Source organism: Eulemur rufifrons, chromosome 6, assembly GCF_041146395.1.
Source record: "Eulemur rufifrons isolate Redbay chromosome 6, OSU_ERuf_1, whole genome shotgun sequence".
In the NCBI taxonomy this organism is placed as follows: domain Eukaryota; kingdom Metazoa; phylum Chordata; class Mammalia; order Primates; family Lemuridae; genus Eulemur; species Eulemur rufifrons.
Window position 1 is genome coordinate 78,795,793 of NC_090988.1, and position 21,927 is coordinate 78,817,719.

Here is a 21,927-nt window from a genome sequence, read left to right on the forward strand (position 1 = left end):
AATTATAGAAATAACCCACTTCCTCATTCCACAAAATGTATAGTACATTCTTTAGATGAAATTATTCCATGTTATCAGTACTGCTACTCTAATACTCTTTAGATTAGAAATTATTATATTCTTACATTACATTCTGTAGCTCTGCTTTTGATAACCTATCATTTTATCCAAGAAAATACAATCAACATTTGTATTATGATCCAATTCTAGTTTTCTCAACCCTATATGCAAGTGTATTTTTATTTTGTTATTGACCTTATTTAGTCTATGGCCATACCACCCTAAACGGGCTCAATCTTGTCTTAAGTGACCTAATTTCAAGTTCCTTTTTAAAAAAAATGCTTATCAAATATCTTCTAATCATCTTTTTCATCAAAATAATATATGTATTCAACATTGTTTTCTCTATTCTTGGATGAACCACACATTGGCCATTTTTACTAAAATTCTGAAGGGATTTAAAAAATCATTACCTGGCTCAATTTGGAAAATCATTCCAGCAAACTTTGATAGTAAAATATCAATTCTAAAAGGTTGGTCTAAAGAAAAAATTATGAATGTGTAAAAATATTAAAGTAAAATTATATATTTGTTGGAGTAGTTTCTTATAAAGCAAAAACTGGAAACACTATGAATGACAATAAAGGACTGGTTAAACAGTATATATCTAGAATGTACTACTGTGTCACATTAAAAGTGATTTTGTAGTACAACTAACATAAAAATATGCTACCATGTGAAAACACAAGTTACAAAAAAGAGGTCTATTAAAGGTAACAGTGATTATAGTTTAAAGGTAAAAAAAAATAGTGGGATTATGGATTTTTCCCTCTATGCTTATAATTTTCTAATTTTACTATAACACACATATATATTGCCCTTTAAAATAGAAAAACACAATGTTTCATTTTCCTTTTTTAACAATCATAAGTTCAGTTTTGCCTCCCATCTCTTTCTTTCACGTTTCGTTCATTTGATACTATTTCCTTATGCTTGTCTTTTTAAATTGAACTAATTCCAAAAATATTATTTGTCCACATGACAACTATTTATGAAAGCTTACTATGATAACTGTATTTTCTTAGTAGTCCTTCTAGGTATTATTCTGCTTACTCACTAGAAAGTAGGTGAGCCAACATCATTTTAAAAATTCCACAAAGGCACTGACTTTCTTTATTTCACAGCACCTGGAACAGAGCCTAACATATAATGGACATTGAATAAATAATTGCTAACTGAATATGGACAAAAATCTACCAGTTACTGTTTGTATATTCATTAAAAAACAACTTATAGAATATTATATAATCTTAAATATCAAGGGAAATGAAAAATGTATTATAAATGTGTAACTTTTATAGAAAGTTCATTGTGAGTTCTATAATCCTTGTTAACATTAACTAAAAACCTCACTTCAATAAAAAGGTTTAGAAACAGCGCTAAGTATTGTACTGTCAGTCAATTCAGACTAAAATGGAGGACTAAGTAAAACTGTAATATGAATTTTGAAAGTTAATAGATTTTCACATGGTTTAGATTTTTCCAAATAAGCACACCCAAACCAATTCCATTTTCCATTAATTCCCTTGAACAGAAACATGGTTTCTATTTCCCAAATACCACTGTTTCAAATAGCCACATAAAAGATGAGAAATTAGGGACTTCAAAACAGAGGTTTGAAAAGGTAGACGTAGCCAACAAATCATCTTTACAAAAACCAAAGAAAAATTCAGGTAAAAAATATTAAACTCCAAAAGAATCAAGAAAATTGAGACATGACTTTTCTTCTAATAGGCATGTTCCAAAACTGAAATTTTTGGCTTCAGTCCTAATTTGAAATTTGAAGTATTTATCTCCAGAATATTTATAAAATAATCTACTAGCTACTTAGATTTTAAAACTTCTTTCCTAACTTCATAAATTCCTGAGTGCATTTCTCCAAACAGGGCCACATTTAAAGGCTTAAGAAAAACATGTCCTATTTTCCCTGGAATTTATGTAGTTTGAAATCTTTGGTTTGTATTTTACATTTTGTCTCCTCCAAGTAAGTGTATGTTGACATTTTCCAAAGTGATGCCACCAAAGGAAAAAATTACATTCAAATTCTATAAGGAATGTTGTCATTAAGGTTTTAGTAGACAAGAATGAAATAAAGAAGTATACTGGAATTCCTGCTATAAGAACAAGGCCCTCTTTGTGCTGTCACTAAAATGTAAACAAAGTTGAAAGGAAAAACCTGAATAGCAAGCTCTGGGTGAAGATGGTGATACTTCTGCCAGCAAATGAAGCGCAGGGGGAAGGTTCCTATAATCTAATAAACACATATGGCGAGTCTTTTTAGTTGATTCTAATATACGGGTCTAATTTTGCCCAGGACTAATGTAACAAGTCGGTGGAGCTGTCAGATTATCAAAAGCTGTGACATGTAAGAAATAATAGGAAATTAAGTTTCTTCAGTTTCTCAAAGAGGTTGAGCTCCTGGCAGCCTTTTCCCAATCACTACCTAAACCTAAGCGAGGACAGAGGAAACAGTTTTATTCTCCTCTCCACATCCCATCATTCTAATGCAAAATGCACATAAGGTATAAAATAATCTAACCACGGGCTTTCAAATTGCTACAGTTGAGATATGTTGCTGGAAAGGAAGGCTTGCTTGTTGGAAAACCAGATTTTATGAAGTGTTTAAATACTTCACCAATGGGAAAACCGGTTTTGAAATGTTACTGTTAGGTAAATATAACAAATATGATCTTTATACATAAAACTCACTTCAAAGAGATTGCTATGATTCTTGAAAGATGTCTTCATGATTTTGACTCTATTATTTTCTACAAAATGACCTTAATGAATAGCTCAAGAAGATCTGAAGTGTGAATCAAGATTTTTCTTCACAAGTATTTTATAGGCAAATCAATTTCAGGGAAAATACAATATAACTAGCAAAAGAAATATGCCCTTATAAAATCTACTTAAAACTATTTTCACTATATAAGGATATCTGAGTCATTGCCTGTCTTTTTAATGTTGAGATGCAATATACAAAGCTTACAAGATGGATGAGAAAAATAATTTACAAGCATAAGACTTAATTTAAATGGGAAATTAGAGGTTTGACAAACTAAATAAAAACCTAAGCACAAAATTATGTATTTGAAAGAAAAATATTTAAAGTAGGTAAATAATACCAAAATAACAAAGAAAAATATTAGTCTTACATTCCAGAACATATTTATCATTCCTTCCATTCTAACAAGATAAGCTTAAGCAATAAAGATAACACTATTAAAATGTTATACCAAAATTATTTGAACTTCTAAATAAGGAATCGTGCTAAAGTGAAAAGTTTCCCTTAAGTTCCCTAATGTGTTCTTGCAAGTAAGAAAAACAAAACAGAAAAATGGACTAGGTAGAGCAGTTCTCAGAAAAAGAAACCCAAAAGGCTCTTAAGATAAAAATATGCTCAATCTCATTTATAGAAGAGAAATGCAAATGAAAAACCACATTGAGATGACCATGTTTTACCTATGAGTATTGGTAAAAATTAAAAAGTGTAATAACCTATTGTATGGAAAGGACTTGGGGAAACGGGCTCTTTCAAGGATTATCAATGGGATTTAAAATTGTTGACAACCTCCGTGGAAGGCGATTTGGAAATGGAAAATTCAAAAGAAAGTCCCGCATACTCTGATTCAGGAATTCCACTTCTAGGAAATTACTCTACAGAAATATTCACATAAATGGAAATGATGTACACAGTTACTCACTGCAATATTGTATGTAATAAAACATGGGAAAGAACTTAAAGAACCTGTCCAGTAGAGGACAGGTTAAATAAAATACAGAATATCATGTACTTGTAAAAAGAAAAAAAAGACTTCCACAATTTACTTTGTTAAGCAAAAAAAAAAAAAACAAAAAAAACTAGCCAGGTGCTGGTTATTAATATTGATAATTAATATTAATTACTATTAATAACTATGTATTAACAACAGGCATTTATTAATGTAAAAGGAGAGTAAACATATGCACGTATGTGCATTAAATGTCTCTAGATTCTGAACACTGTCACTGGGGAATGGAACTGGTGCCTGAAGGACAGGGGTAGGTGACTTTTCACTGTAGGTTCCTTTTGTATTTTCTGATTTCGAACCTTATTTTAAAATATATACATATGTTTTTAAACTCTTCTTTAGGTGATGTATAACCTTTTCTGGCTTCTTTTACATTTAAACATATTTCTGTATTTTCACCATCAATTTTCAAAACAAATATTCCAAAACCCCCCAAAATGTACAAAAGATATAGAATATACATTATGCATACAGAAATTAAATGTATAATATTGTCAAACTATTTAACTAATAACATTTTTAATGGAATGAGAGAATAGTGTAACTCTAGATCATATTAAAAATATTAATTTCCAACCAAATCAAAGAATTAGACATTTAATAATAAAATTATTGAAGTAATATGCTTGGGTAAAAATTTAGCTGAAATTCAACATTTCAGAAACTACTTGTTTGATGACATAAATCATAAACTTCTGGCACTAAACCAATCGAGATTTATAACTCTACTAATAAACATAAAAATAAAATTCATAATCATCTTTGCCCTGAAAAAAAATGAAGCTAAAAATATATCATTAATTTCAATTGCAATAAAAGTCCTTTAACTTAGGAGAACTTTCATTGAAACAGAATGACTTTGAGGGAGAAACTTAAGAAAAATATTAAGAGTACCCTGATGGATACTTAATAAATGAGCTTCTTATTCTTAAATATGTATGATATATACACATTTAAGTTATACACTACAATTGGAAATGTCCAAAAATACATGTGTAACTTTGACAATGTTAACATTGCCTAGAAATGTCTTTATGTCATCTCCACAATTTAAAGATTTTGTTTTTAGGTACAGAACTTTTAAGTTGAGCCGGAAGCAGTGGCACACACCTGTAGTTCCAGCTACTCGGAAGGCTGAGGTGGGAGGATCCCTTGAGCCCAAGAGTTGGAGGTCAACCTGGGCAACACAGCAAGACCTTGTCTCTAAAAATTAACAATAATAATAATAAACTTTTAAGTTGACAGCTCTTTTCTTTCAACAAATTGAGGAGACAATTCCATCATCTTCTGGCTTCCCTTGTTGTTGTTAAGATGTCAACCTAACTGCCATTCCTTTGAAAGTCATTTGTCTTTTTGCAACTGCATCTGTGACTTTTTATGTTTAGTTTTCTATAGCTTCATTATTATGTGTCTAGTTGTAGGTTTTTGGTTTTAAAATCATGCTTGGGATTCAATGAACATCCTGAATCTGTTGACTGAGGCCTTCAATCATTCTGGAAAATTCTTAGTACTTAGCTCTTCAAATTGTGTTTCTGCCCAGTGTCTCTCCTCTACTTCTAGAACTTCAATTAGAAATGTTTTTCACTCTATCCTTTGTGTCTCTTAAACTTCTTTCATATTTTCCACCTTTAAGCTCCAATCTGCATTCCTTCAGTTCAATTCTCTCTTCACCTGTGTTTGTTAATGACCAAATCTAATTTTAATCCTAGTTTCTGGAGTCCATGCAGGTCTGTTTCTGCTATATGTCATTTCCTTATATGCTTACTTTTAACAACTGAATGGCTCCTTTTCCTTGGAAGATTATTTGTGGAGATTCTTTAAGGCCTAGGATGAAGGTGCATTCTTCCAAAAACGGTTTGAGCTAAGTTATTATCAGGCACCTAGGGGCATAATTCAGGTTGAGTATGCTTCACATTCATGACTTTTTCTGAATCATTCTCAAGTGATGTTTATTTGCGCAAATTCATGCCAGGACCATTGTTATAACATCTGGGGATTTCCCCGTTCCACTCTGCTCAAATCAAAGCAACTTTCCTCAGTCCCTTACAGGTAGAAAGGCAGCAGTGATGTACTTCTGGTTCACTGCCCTCCTGAGTGTAGCCTTTGGGACACATAGGTTCAGGGGAGAGGATGCTCCAATGGATACCCCAACTCTGGGCAGGCCTTGGGCTTTGACTTTTGCTGCCAGAGGTCCTAAAGCCTTCAAAATTGCAGCTCAAGTTTTCCCAGTTTGGCAAATGCTCTCAGGGCAAAAACAGTTCAGGCATTCTGTTTATCTCCCTGTGTTCCTTTTTTCTCCCCTCTCCCACTCCGTTAGGTTTTGGCCTGGTAATTCCTTAGAGTTCTGTTAGTTCTTCAATACTAGACTAGTAAGATGTTCTCAAAATTCTGTCCAGCTGCTTTAGTTGTTTTCAGTGAAAGAGCTGATTTAGTAACCTAGCTTACCAAATTGCCCAGTAGTCTCTCTCAGTATCTTTTATTAAGATCAAGCTTTCAAAAAAACTCAGAAAAAAACTATATGCAAACTATCTTGAAAAGCAACTAAAAACTCTTATCAGGGAGGCTGAGGCAGGAGGATTGCTTGAGCCCAGGTGTTCAAGGTTGCAGTAAGCTAAGAGTGCACCACTGCACTCTAGCTTGGGTAACAAAGCAAGACCCTGTCTTTAAAAAAAAAAAAAAAAAAAAAAAATTTAAAAAAGCAACTAAAAACTCTAAAATCCAATGTTCTTTCAAATACCAAATTCCAAAGGTAATAAAAAGTCATAAAATTCAATTAACCAAATATATTTCCTATATTATTACATAAAATTCCCAAACAAGTACAATTAAGCTCTCTGAAACACTTTGTAAACCCAGCAACTTAAGTTTACTTTAATGTTTGCTATGCCTGGGTAAAAAACCACAAGAAAAAAAAGCAAAATGGTTAATAAAAATGAACACAATCGATTTTTAAAGTGAAAGCTTGAGTAATTTTTCTTTTATATGTTTTAAAAAATAAATCTGTAAAGTTATTTATGAATTAAGTTTATATATTTTTTGAATATCTAAATGTCTCAATGATTTTTCACTCAATCAGATGTTGGCATTGTGCAAATATACAGTATTAGCCAAAGCTGTCAAAGGGATGGGGGAAGAGTTAAAATGTTAATGGTTTACCAAACTGACTAATCAACTTGTCAAATTTGACAAACCAACATGAGAAAGCTCAGTTTTTATCATATATGCACACATACAAATATCTCAGAAATTTTACTCCAATATATATGCCTAAGTTTTTATTGTATCTAGCCAGGAATTTGTCTTCCATACTACTTTTAACTTTCTAAGTTTTATGTAAAAGCATTTCAGAATCAAAACCAACCAATTTTTTTAAAAAGGTACTTTAAAAAACTAGACAAATTAGTATTGCCTTTTAATTGGGTAATCTATTAAGGAAGTAAAAATCTTTCTCATGTTATACAGCAAGGTAATTCTAAATGTCAAAGAAGCTTACTCTAAAACATTTAAATGTTGGGGATATTAGACAATTCAAAAGAATAATTTCTTTTTTAGTGTTCTAAATATAAAGACAATTTTTTTAAAACTTGTAACAGTAAAGGTATTGCCCAATTACAATTTTACATTCATAGAATACTTGTTATAAATTGGTATCATAACTCTAATTTTTAGAAATTAGAATTCAAGTTGTAAAAAAATATTAGGTTATTAAGTATGAAATGTCTGATTTCCTTAAGTACTCTGGCATTTCACTTTGACACTTCTTGTTTTTTGTTTATTGTGAAGGTACATCTTCAGTCTTTCAAATGCACCTTTTGCCTTGTGATTTTCTTTCAAATTTTTTTTGGAGCAATTTTTGTGAAATCACGAATAAAGTTATTTTTTAATGAATTCCATCATGGAACCAATGCAGCATAGACAGCTCAAAATATCAACGAAGTGTCTGGGAAGGATGTGGCTAATGAGAACACAGTACGTCAATGGTTTGAGAAGTTCCATTCTGGTGATTTTAATCTTGAAAACGAGCCACGTGAGCAACCTGAGCCCAAGGTGGATAATGATGAGCTGAACGCTGTAGTGGAAGCAAATCCATCTCAACCTATGCAAGAAGTAGCAGCAAGGTTTGACATTACTACTCCAACAATGTTGGACCATTTGAAAAAAAAAATGGACAAGGTGAAGAAGCTGGATAGATGGATTCTATGTGAATTAAATGAGCCTCAGGAGAGAAATCGTCTCGAAGCTTGCCTTTCTTTGCTGTCACAACATAAAGGTGAACCATTTCTACACTGTATTGTTATGTGTGAGGAAAAATGGATTTTTTGACAATCACAAGTGTTCGGCAGAACAGCTGGATAAAGATGAAATGCTGAAACACAATCCAAAACAGAATATTCATCCAAAAAACTAATGGTGTCTGTTTGGTGGTCCATCGCTGGCATTATCCACCACAGCTTCATGAAACCTGATCAATCGATTACAGAGGATGTCTACTGCAACCAACTGGATGAAATGATGAAGATGCTTGCGATTAAGCAGCCAAGATTGGTCAATAGAGACAGGCACACTGCTCAAACTACACAAGTTGGACTTGGAAACTCTGTCACCCACCATATTCATCAGACTTTGCACCAACTGACTATCACTTCTTCCAGGCTTTGGACCACTTCTTGCAAGGAAAAATATTCAATTCTCAACAACCTGTGGAAAAAGCCTTTCAAGGTTTCATCGCCACTTGCTCTCCAGGCCTCTTCGCTGCTGGTATAAACAAGCTACCTACTGTTAAGATGGTAAAACTATGTTGACAGTTTAGGCTCATACTTTGATTAATTGTACCGTTTCTTGTTTGAGATATAATAAACTACACTTTATTTGAAATCGGACATTTCATATTTAATGACCTAATACAATTATTTCCCACTGTAGATTTTTCATTCAGCAAATATTTATAGCATCACCATATGATAAGCATTGTTGAGGGCTCCTAGAACACATCAATGTATAAAAGAGACAAACCATAAACACAGTAAGCAAATTGCTCAATATATTATAAGGTGATAATATTACAGGTAAAAAGGAGAGCTCAGTAAAGGATGAGTTGTTCAGGGGTGTTAGGAATAGGCATAGAAATTTTAAATAGGGTGACCACAGATCTCAAGGAGAAGTTAATGCTTTTATAGATTCCTTGAAGAAAGCAAGGAAGCTAGCAAAGCAGCCCTGCCATTTCTTTAGAGCGGATAAAACAGGCAATGTAAACCCCCAATTAAAGGAACATCAAGGAGGCCAGTGTGACTGGAAAATACACTTTACCATATAGATTATCCATCCTGCAGATATTATGCACAAAATTTTATAGTTAAGTTGGTATCCTAGTATTTACTAATATTCTATTAATTATTAATCAGCCTACCTGAACTTATTAGGAAATAAATGATAATTGATAATCTTAAACATATAAAAATGTTAGGCTTTTCACATAATTACTAAGAATACAGGTATAAACCCATTAAAAATGTATCAATTAAAAAATTATATCAATTGCTACTTGGAAGTTCTAGAACCCTGGTTATTTTAAAGTTTTTGGAGATTCTAAACTGTAGCTAACCCGATCAAGAACCATAACCCATAACTAATTCAGTGTCAAAGTTCCATTATAATCCTCAGCATTTCTTATGGCTATAAAAACATCTTATTTCACGCAATACTACTGTCTTTCTTAAAATATACAATGTGATCATTATTACAATAAAACACTTATTAATAGTTTTCCCTTCATAACATATAGCCTAGGGTAGGCAATCCTCCCAAACAGATATATTTTACAAATCAGTAAAATTAGAAAAGAAAATTTAGAAACTCACAACTTATAACTTTTTTGGTTTTTTGACAGATATTTAGAAACCATTGTTCTTATGCTTTCACTTTTCTTAATTTTAACGAGTCTTTAGGTATTCCAAAGGTATTCAGAAGACATGAGGACATTATTTTCAGGGTTCTACTTGAAACTAAGTTTCAGTCTTTGATACTAGAATCAATTAAAAAAAATTAAGTAGTATCCTTTAATCTTGGTCATTGATTCTTTGTCTCTTTGGTATAACTATCCCTTTTAGTACACACTTGCATATTAACTTATGTATTTAACCAAAAAGGGAGGGAATGTTTCAGAAGTTTTTACATTAATAAAATTGATATAATAAGCACTTTTTTTTCTGTACAGAATAAGTCAATTTGGAAACTGTATGTTATTGGATGAGCTAGACACTGACAATGCAGTATCTTATAGCTGGCATTTAGTAAAAACAAACTTTACTCATGGTACAAGTATTTCTAGGAATCAAATTGTTTGATACAACTGCTCAAGTTTTATCTACTATGGAAAACAACTAATTTTCTTCCTTAGAAAAGGGTATTTTGGGGTCAGGCACATTGGCTGTAATCCATCTGCACTGTGGGAGGCCTAGGTGGGAGGATCACTTGAGACCAGGAGTTCAATAACAGCCTGGGCAACACAGCAAGACCCCATTTCTACAAAAAACAGAAAAAACTAGCCAGGCACGGTGGTGTGTGTCTATAGACCTAGCTACTTGGGAGGCTGAGGCAGGAGGATCACTTGAACCCAGGATTTTAAAATTGCAGTGAGCTATGACTTCACCAATGCATTCCAGCCTGGGCAACAGAGTGAGATTCTGTCTTTTTTTTTTTTAAAAAAAAAAAAAAAAAAAAGAGTTTTTTCTTCTTATCAAAGAATGAAAACTATAGCCAATCAGTATCACACTTTCCTCTAACTATATGAAGGTTACTAAGGGGAAAAAGGTTTCAGAAGACACAAATACAGTAAGTAAATGAAACCAAAAGATAATTTCTAACCAATATGCAATTTTTCTTTGAGAACTGAACAAGAAGCTTCCACTGTCAGTAACCTTCTAAATTTACATACCCATTTGAGTAAAATAAGGGCCCAGAATTATAAATGATACCGCAACTTAAGGTTTTCCTAAAGGAAAATTGCATTCACCTTATTACTTTCAGCCATTATAAATTTCAGATTTTCATGTTTTTTCTCTAATTCTGTCCCCTTACTACAATTCCAGAGTAACTAATGACCATATATTTCTGTAATTTAAAAAATTCATATAACAATGACAAGTCATCTGCTTAAAATAATGACTAGAAGCAAAATTCAGCTTAAAAGCTATCATGCTAAAACTGTTTCAACTCCTCAAATAAAGCATGTTTCTCTTTCCTTTGTTAAGGCCCCTGCACTGCAGTTGCCTTTGCCAGGTATTCTAACTCCTACACACACTTCAGGGCCTCTATTTAAAAGTCCTGTTCTTCCAGAGGATTTCCTTGACCCATCCTCCCCCACCTTCCCCATGTTTTCTCTACTAGAGCATCTATCACCCAGTATTATAATTGTTTCCTATATCAAACTGTAAATTTTTTCACTGAGGTATACATAGCATCTAACATTGTCTGGCATGTGTTTAGAAGCAATTTTGGAAGGCAATGTTCCCATCTTCCCTGATATATAAAGTGAAAACAAGAACCTGAAATAAGACATTTTGTTTCCTTTTTTACCTACACAGCCACATAAAAACCTATGAAAATATAGAGATGGTGTGGGACCTGAAAAAGTACTACCAGATGACCTTTCTCGGAATCTATAAATTTAACAGTCAATTGTACTACTGAAGAACAGCGTAATACTTCGGGCAATTTAACATGAATATAACCCAGGAAAATATATCAACAGGCATCAGTAGATTTCATTGTACTAAAAAGCCACCATTTTAGGGAACTTTTAAGGACTGGTCCTCCACATACAAAATTACTTGCCAAGAAGGTCTGCCAACAACACAATTCTGCATGTTTTAGTCTGCGGAGTCTCCTAAAAGTTCAAAACTACAGCATATAAACTTTTCTTTATACCTATAAAGTACCTTAGCATCACTGAATACAATAAATTCTAAAATACTTCAATTATGGGAAACTAAGAGTTGCAAATGTGTTTTACAGGTAAATAACTCAAATTTTGATGTAACATCATAATGGTTTACTTAGAATCAATTGAGCAGTATCAGGTAGCTGGACGAAAATACCTGAGTTTTCAGTTACACAGATTGGAAATGTGCTAGAAAAGTATTATGTTCAATCCTTAAGCCTGTGATAAACCACACATTACAAGTAACTGGAAATGCTAATCTAGTTTCAATAAATGAATTTTCCCTTTAACTACAGAAGATAAGATCATCTTTCATAATCCTTTTAAAAAGCTAGAAATTGTGCCCTGCAGACTTCAATCTTTCATTGTTATTTTATGAAGCTGTTTCATAATTTCAATCAAAGACCTCCCCTCCAAAAAACATACCACAACAAATACAGTCTAACCTACATTTATTTTGCAAGACTTCTACCCTTCTTTGTAAAGAAAAGTATGAAAAGAACTGCTTAGTAAGCATAATCTACCTAAATTCTTAGTTTTGGCACTGATTTAGGTAAATGCCATTTTAGTTAAGTTCCTAATTGCCAAACCAGAAACAGTAAGTTATTGCTCTTTCCTTAATGTGGACTGTAAAAACTAAATATTTGAAGTGATAAGGAATATGTTCTTATAAATTTCTTGACAGTCCAAAATTACAAAGATCTCCCCTTTTGTGTACAGAATTGCTTTGTGCTATTTGAAATTAAATTAAACCCAAGTACGTACAGCTAAAAGTTCAAAAAACTGTGAAGGGTACACAGAACAATAGCGACTAGAATTTTAGAGGTAAGATTTTATATAAAGCATGATTTGTACTTGCATGGAAATTATTGTACCATGACATCTAAAAGATGTTAAAAATTCCATTGAAGCAATTTTATGTAGTTGTGAGTAGCATATATAATCTATTTTTCCAAATGCATGCCAAAATACTGAAACTTAATACTAAGATAGCTAACTAAGAATGCAAGAGACTCTTGAGCAAAGAAAAATAGTAGTCAGTTATAAACCTACTATATAGCTACTTCCATAACTATACTGTATTTTAGGGTTCTTAGCTTAGTGTAGTGACTAGGAGCCCAGATTGAGGAATCAGAATACCTGAGTTTAAGCCCCCACCTTTCCCATTTACTTCCCAGTAGTTTAAACTTAAAAATGGGACTGATTATATATACCTACATCAAAAGGTAAACTGATTAATCACATAATCCACATAAAGTACTAATCAGTGTGTGGAATACATTAAAGGTCCAATAAATGTTAGCTATTGAGACAAGTAATCAAAATAAAGGAAAAAAATGATTATCAACACAACTGAAAAATCAACAATGATTTTTTAAATGGAGACTGTCTTTTACCTTTTACTTCTAAGTATCTATTTTAGAAAACATTTCACCTCCCAAAATTCCTTCACATACACTTTTCCATAAAAATTGGAAATACTGTATGTTTACACTTAAAACATCTTACTTTTAAGAACTCCAGTACAAATTCATAGATGTTTTGGGCAAGATCCACAAAAATTGCAACTTATTGAAAATATATTAAAATTCAGAGTAAAATCAGTTAAAATGTTGCCTTTTAGTAGTAAAAAATATAAAAAAAGTCCCTCTCTACCCCTGCCCCAAAATATAATAGCAGTTCTAAAGACTACTCTTGTCTAGATTAATTGGACTTTTCCATTTATGTTATAATTTAGATTGGAAACACCACTTGAGTTATTAGATTTTTTATTGAGATGGGGAAAGGGCAAGTTGGAAATAGCATGAAATCTGTGGCAAACTGATACTTAAACACTAGGAATAACAGAAAAAGGACCACTATTAGACAAAACTCCAGTAATTTTATCAGTCATTGAAATAGGGAATTTTAGAAAACAATGAATCTGGGACAGCTGGAAAACCGTAAACATGATCTGAATATCACATCTGAATACTACTGTTCCTTTTAAGTGTGATGATGGAATTGCGGTTTTGTGGGGCAATGTTCTTTATATAAGCAGAGAAATAGAAAGCATTAAGGTACACAGGCATTTAATATTCTTTTAATTTGCATTTTCAAGTATAAACAAATATTTATCTAGATGATTTTTTGACTCATTTTTAAAGCAAAAGATGCCTTTTTAAGACTTATGTAAATTCCTATTTGAAATAATTTGCCATTTGATAAACTAAATAAATCAATATATTTAGTTTCTGTAGTCTACAATGGTTCTCATGAAAACTTAAGTTTCTGTATTAACCTATTGTGTGAGGGAACCACTTTTAAGCTTTCTTCCCCATATGATTTATGACAGAATTGACAGGCATTACTGACAGAGTAAATGATTTTATATTTGAAAAAATTGCAAAATAAAAAACCACTAAAATCCTGTAAACTGTCTTTTTTAACTACACTCACTAGTAAGCTTCTTACTAGTAAACTTGCCTGTTCTCCATCTGAATAAAAAATCTAAAAAAACATGGTGGGGAGGGGGAGCTTATACTTTCCAATGGTTTAAAGCAAATAAGCAGCTTGAAGTTTGGGTCATTAATAAAGTACCTATTTATACTCAGTAATGAACATATTGAAAAACACTAATTTGGCAGAAAAATATCACTGATTCAAGCAATCATCAGCAATAGGTTACGAATGGGGTGACAACTGCTGGACGAGAAACAGAATATTTACAGAGTCTCAAAGTATCTCCCCATTATTTTTTCTATTAATCACCAAAGGAACAATCTTAACCACACAGTGGGCAATACTTGAAACACATCATCAAAACTGACATCGTCAATAAGGGGTAAATGAACATCATTGTGCCTCTGAATGAGACATGCTGAGAATACATGATGGTTTCTGCAGCTTTGCAGCTAAAACCTACAACCTAAATCCAATAAGGAAGCATCAAATAAATTTAAGGCTGAGGAACTGCTTCACGTCAGAGGATACTATAAAGGAATGACAATTATATCATGAACTTGAATTAGATACTGATTCAGAAGAAAATTGCTATAGCGTATTACGATAACAGAAGTGGAACACAGACTGCAGATTATTCTATTAATGTTGAATTTCCTGAATTTCATAACTCTTTATACATATAATATCACTATTAGGAAACACATCAAAATATTAAAAGTCATGATGTATGCAACCCAATCTCCTACAGCTCAGAAAAGCACATAATCTCAAAATGTTAAAAACTGGTCAATCACTGTAAAGTATATATGAGTTAGAGTTCTTTGCATTGTTCTTGCAACTTTTTCTAAGTTTAAATTCCAAAATAAAAAGTTAAAAATACATTATAAAAATTGCTTAAGGAGCTCTGCCGGGTGGCCCAGACAACCCAAGCCCGTGGGCACTCCTTAAAAATTATTTTAAAATAAATAAAATAAAAAAGAAAACTTGAAGAAAAATTGCTTAAAGTATTAAAATGTCAGTGTACAGCCCTTAAAAACAATGCTCTGCTATTCAACCCACATAGAGCAGATTAAACCATGTTATCTCCTGTGACTGGTACACCATTTGGATCTTTAACTCTATTTTAAGCATTTTCTCACCTACTACCATATCCCAATTATGAGTACCTCAAAACCTTCAAAAATTTTCTTAATTGATACACAATAGCCAAAACTGATAAAAGAAATGGTGGATGAGGGAGTTAAAAGAAATGTACACATCTGTACTTGTATAGTATTTCATATAGTATTATTTTTGACATTTAACTTTTATAAAATGTAGATTACTCGAGTACTTCTAAATATTATTAGTGCTTGGACTCTCAATTATACTGGAAACCATCCTAAAATTAATACTGGTTTATTTTTAGTCATCATATCTGATTTAAAAACTTGTCAAAAGCCATTAAGGAACTATTTGAGAGTTTGTTTTAATGAGACATGTTTTAAAAATGGTTGAGAAACACTGCAGATATTCCTTTCGTGTGAAAAATTGAAAGGTATCGAAACCATCTGACTATAGAAAGTTAGAAAAAACTGGCTCTAGGTGAGAACACTCCATTCTCCACCCCACAAAAGAATGAGAAGTACTTCTTACACATGACTCAAGTACTACCTGAATGAATGAACGGATGTTAGCTAACAAACTGAAAATAAATATGAAGATGTGGTATTCTTAAACTCTCCAGAGTTGTACAAGTTAGCTACCACAAAAAGCTGCTACTAATTCTTCTAAGCCACATTCTCTAGCTTAAGTGACCCTTCCAGAACACCTGAAACTTCCTTAGAAGTTATCTGATTCTTACTTTGGCACTCATGTGATTTTTGTTTAAAAAAGTTTATGAACCCAGAAAATCAGGTTTCAAACCCAGGAATTCTTTGAGTAAAAAACTGTTAAAGCTAAAATGACACAACCCTGATCGTGGATTTAAGAAAGTCACCACAATATACCAAGCACATAGCAGATGCCTCAAAGATTACTTCTTGATTGATTATATAGAAAGTACAAGCCAGGATCCATTTATTGTCCAGACAAGCATAGGAAGTATTGTGCCAGCTATGAAATATACTGACAGCAGTAAGATTCGATTACTGCCCTCTAAAGCCTCAACTCCCAGAACTGGTTGCCACAAACACCTAAGAAACAAAAACAGACACCATGTGTCTATACTCTGGAGATTGAGCCAGCAGCACTGATATGCTAACTGGGAAGCTTCTATGTGTTAAAAGTTTTCCAGGTGATCCTAAAGCAGTGCATATAAACTATGGCTCCACGAATAATAACCTCTGGATTTATTTTACTCACGTACAAAATGAGGGGGCTAAACTAATTCATCTTCCAGTCCTAAATTTCTGATTTAAAACAATATCCACTTTGGCTTCAATATATAATAACTGCAATTGTCATAATTTGGTGAAAAAATTTTCAAAAAACCCATCACTACAAAATGGCCAACACTTTTTTCTTCAAATCCAAGTTGTAGAAATTGTCACCATAAAAAAGACCATTTCCCATATATGAGGCTTTGGACAAAGGAAGATTTACAACAATGTTATCTATGTATCATAGTTCTGAAATCTTGCATTTAAATAGAAGGTTATAACTGAACATACTCTGTTCATATGAATAAAAGTATTTAGATTCGGTTTCAGAAAGACTAAAAACACCTTTGGGATCTTTTTATCTCTGAACCTTATTACAGTTCAATGTATTACTTCAAAACTACATTTCAATCCTGTCTTTGACATCAACTTGTCTTTAAAGCTATCACTTAACATTTCCAAATAGAAAATTTTTCTTTGAAGGTCTCTTAGCATACAAAGCAGTAAAACTTACCCATGTTATGCTTTCCTGAATCATAGAAATTAGCAGCTGAGTTCTCAACAAGATGTATTCAAAGCAAATATTCACAATTTTTGTTCAAACTGCTGTGGATTCTGGTACGTGAGGGAAAAAAATTTATACAGACTGTATCTATTACACCAGTATGCTAACCAACTACTTGTTTTCTGTTACCAAGTTGCTAAGAGTAAAATAGTTTCATAATAAAATTTAAAGTTTAAAAATTTAGTAAAAATGAATAAAACTGAGTTTAGAAATAAATTATTTACAAGCTAATAAATGCATTCTCATTATTTAGAGGTATAGCTTTTTTATAGCTACCAGTGGTAATATTTTAGACATCTTAATTTCCTGGAAGTACCTTGAATCAGATTCATTCAAAAGGCAAGCTGTTTCAAAGTTGATGCACTAAACATAATAAAAACAAGAGTCTATTAGAAAATATTTGAGCTTTTGACTTAAAGTGGTTATGTTTTATAAGAGAGTCAATTGCCACCTGGTTCTTCTAAGCTCAACTTAGAACCAAAAATGCTGAGCACCCCAAAAGGCTTTTTTGTGTTGCAATTAGTTCTATTTCCAAATATGGAGGATTCTGGCTATGTATTATTATGAAGGGCTTATGTATGTTTGTGTTGACTCATAAATGCTATGTTGAAGAATATCTTTAATACCTCTTGGGATAGGAAGTTCAAAATTACCAAATGTACCAAAACTATCCCTAAGTATTAGGTATTATATATTATTTCATAAACGTCCAAGAAATTTACACTAAAACACTACTGCCTCCAGGGAAACTTCAGATTGCATGACCTAAGAGTCCTTTTTGTTTCACAACCGATTTTAGAATGTATATGCACTTTTTATCATAAACCCAGAGATGCCCTTTTCCACATTTTCAGAATACAACACAGCTCTTCTTATACAAAAGAATAGAATTTATAAACAAGCTTGGTTAAAAATGTAAGAGTCTTTGCAGAGGAAAGAAAATAACCATAGTTTTTTCAATATGTTTACCAATGACTGCAGATTATTATAGTTTTGCTTTGGAAGGTTAAGAAATGTAAAAGCAATCAGGTTGACTAGCACAAGACTTTGCTTGAAAAAATGGCTATGTTTCACATAAAAGAATAAATTGTTTAGAAGAGATAAAGATAAAAAAACATAAGATTTTATTTAAAGAAATTTTATCTAAATGACTACGTCCTTTTGGAAATAGTCGCCTTGGGTGAAGAGAAAAAAACCCCAAGGGAAAAAATGTACAGACCATGTTAGTAAAAGGAACAACACCTAAATGTCTCTGCTACAATGGATAAGGAAAAGGGATGGAATAGGATGTTTCAATAAAACCTAAAGTCGTTTACTACTTATAATAGTGAACATGAAAATATTTCCTTTATCAAGTTAATTATTAATTATTTAAAGCACTTTCAGACATTTGATCACTCAGTACTGTGTTTGCAAGTACTTCCTATTGTTTTCTTTTACATCTCTACTCTACATTTATATATGCATCTAAGAAATTGTAGATAAAAAAGCATATTGAGTTTTAGAGTAAAATCTGAATAATCACACAGACATGGACCAACATTTATTACAAACAGGAAAAGTACAGATCTATTAGGAAAGAGTACAGATATTTTTTTAAAAAGGCTGCAAGTGGAAGTATAGAAAAGGAAATTACTGTTATCTATATGATAATGTAGTATTTTTTATCTGTATTTGAAAGTCACATTGCTCAATATAAACAAGACATTATAATACATTAAACTGCCATGTAAAGGTAAGAAAACAGTATCAACAGTGGAGAAGTTTATTTCAATTTAGGTCACTCATGTTGAATCCTGAGTTCACTTCCATTTTCCAAGAAGAAAGGTTATATTTTTAAAAGTCTTTCATTCCAAGAAGCAAAGTTATTTTGAAAAATTGCAATGTATGCTATAGAACCCATTATTTATAAGGAAAGAAAAACCAAGTATAGAGAAAAGAATTCATGTTTTTTAAATTTTTTAAATAAAAAGCAATCAATTCTCTATATACTTTTATTAAAGAATTACAGCTTTCACAGACAGCAAGATACATTATTGCTATTACCAGCAGCATTACCTTCTTCATTTCTCCTGCAGTTACCAATAAAAAAAACATCCTTCGGTAAAAAAATTTATGAATGTGGCCCAATTCAAAACAAATTACTTCTAACAGTAAGATATTGTAGCTTACATGTTGCCACACTGATTACCTAATTACATGAAAAGCTACAGAAAACCATGGTGGTGAGGGGAACAATTTAAAAGAATATGGCAAAATTGCATAGATTTTTCTCAACTTTGTGATACTCAGTGACCCTTCTGATCATTGTAAAAAGTGGTTCTTAAAGAGCACTGAGGCTCTGATTAGGGTATTCCACTGAATTCTAAGTGTTTAACAACTCACATTTCTTCAGTTCAAAAATATAAGTTCAAAAATACTAAACTACTGTATTTAAGATATCTGTACACAATTAAATAGCTGGAGACCTATTGTTTCCTTTACTTAAAACTAAGAAGCAGCAAAAGTACTTTCATATCATATGATACGATATCAAGTATAGAGTCTAAATATTAGATTTTACTCTTAAAACTCAGTATGCTTTTTTATCTACAATATTTTAGATGCATATAAAAATATAGAGATGTAAATATTTAGACTCTATACTTGATAACTATATCACTTTAAGAATAGTCATACAATTGCCTGTTCTTATGATATTGTTAAATCATGTGAAGCAGTGGTTTTGGAATGCAAGAGTAGAGCAATACATTTCAGGGACTGGAGGCAAAATATTACAACACCGAAATAATTTGGCCTAATTTTTGAAATTATATAATTATAAATAGAGGTTCGTCCTAAATGCCCATTCAGAACAAGAGAATTTTACCTCCAACAATTTCTATACTGTAGCAAAAAAATAAAAGTGTCACAAATTAAAGATGACATTTTAAAATCCAAATTTTACACAGCTAAGTAGGTACTGCTAAACTCTCAGAAATATGAGAAAAGCCAATATAGTATCACTAACTTCTTTTCTAAATAATTATTTATAATTTGCTCTAATGTTCCATTGATGTTTCAAATTTTTAAAAAGTTTTTTTTTTTTAAATATCTCTTTCCTTTGCCACTTTGCTACTTAAGTAGGATTTGCAAAAAATTTCTCTGGGGAAGCAAATTGTCTTTTGTTATTAAAGCTATATGTATTTTCTATTAGAAAAAAATAATATATTTGAAGTCACACAAGTTGGTTTAGCTGAATATAAATAAAATATTACAATTTTCCCACCATGAAATACTGAGTTACAACAAATGTATTAATAAAACTTTATTTTCTTGTGAGTGCATACAGAATGTTATGTAAACACATTAATCATCACTTCAGATTTTCAAAAAGTATTATATATAGGTTGTATGTCTTCTCCAGAAATATCATAGGCCACATTGAGTGAAATGACCAAAGAAAATTTTAGCCTGTCATAGGCTAAACAAAAATATAAAATGTGAAAATAAAAAAATAAAAATAAAGAGCAAATCAGGAAAGAGAAAAACCACAGCTCAGGATATGCATTTCTAAAACCAGTATTAAATTTAAAATCTTGACTCCTATACCAAAAAAATAAAATCTTAAAAATACACATATATATTCTTTACCATTTTTACTCAATGTTTTATATATACATAAATATTTGTGTGTGTGTATATGAGTGTGACATTATACATTACCAACTAAAGAAATCTAGAAACTGCTAGCAGCTCTGAAATACTATGCAATGAGCCTATCATTTAGACAACTTTCAGCCCCTTGGAATAACATCTGGTCTTTCTCGAAATTCTTTTTTAGAATGCAGTTTGTACCTCATAGCTAGGAAATAGGAAAAACAAACCCATCATATTTATAATTACAGAATGGCATATCTAACTGCTAGTTTTAGTTTAACTTATGCTACAATAATATGCATGGACAATGCCTGAATATTTGAGAAACAATTTTAAAAACTCAGAAAGTACTACTTCATTATACAAAAAGGATTACATATCAATTATGTTTGTTTCTGATGAGTCTGAATATAAGCTAAAGTGTTTGTAAAGTTAGACTAGAATGCAGACCAGGTGCAGGTGATCCAGGTTCCTCGTTTTAATAAATGAGTAAATACAAAGCAGCACTGGCTTCAGCAAATTTCAGACAGACCTCACCTGTTGGGTTTTGTGCCAGTCTACTCTGGTGATTTAAATACATTAGGAAGAAATAGTCCCAGAGGATAGGCAATGAAACCTTAAGGATACAGTCATGGGCCAAAACTACCAGACGCCACATAAGGTACAATCTCTCTCACACATGCAAACACACAAACATACATACCACATACACAACCACACACACAAAAACAAAACACACAATGTTCCAGCTATTATCCAGTAATTTCCCTCCCCACAAAGTAATACAATCTAAACTATAGCACAAATACAATGAGTACACTGTAGCCTCTATTTAAATCTGCTGTTCATTGGGTCCATTCTGAGGACACATCACAGGTGACACTGTGTTGTGCTAAAGTCTATTCAGTACTACGGATAACTAAAGCCCTTTGTAAAGGTCCACAATATTAATAAAAGACCTACATATGATAAAACTTCAGCTATGGTGGAAATGTTATGTTGAGGCTGCAGTGTACTTGATTATGTTGAGAATTTATATTATAAAAATTAATATTAAAATAAGTAATGCATAAGTATTACAAATAAGTTACAAAAAGAAATGGATATTGTTTTCAGATTAATGTGGGT

The 21,927-nt window shown here is 31.9% G+C and overlaps 1 protein-coding gene across 1 annotated transcript in view; it reads right to left on the reverse strand.

The window, feature by feature from the left end:
• CSTF3 (cleavage stimulation factor subunit 3) overlaps positions 1–21,927 on the reverse strand; it is a 66,321-nt gene that overhangs the window by 30,734 nt on the left and 13,660 nt on the right. The window lies entirely within an intron of this gene.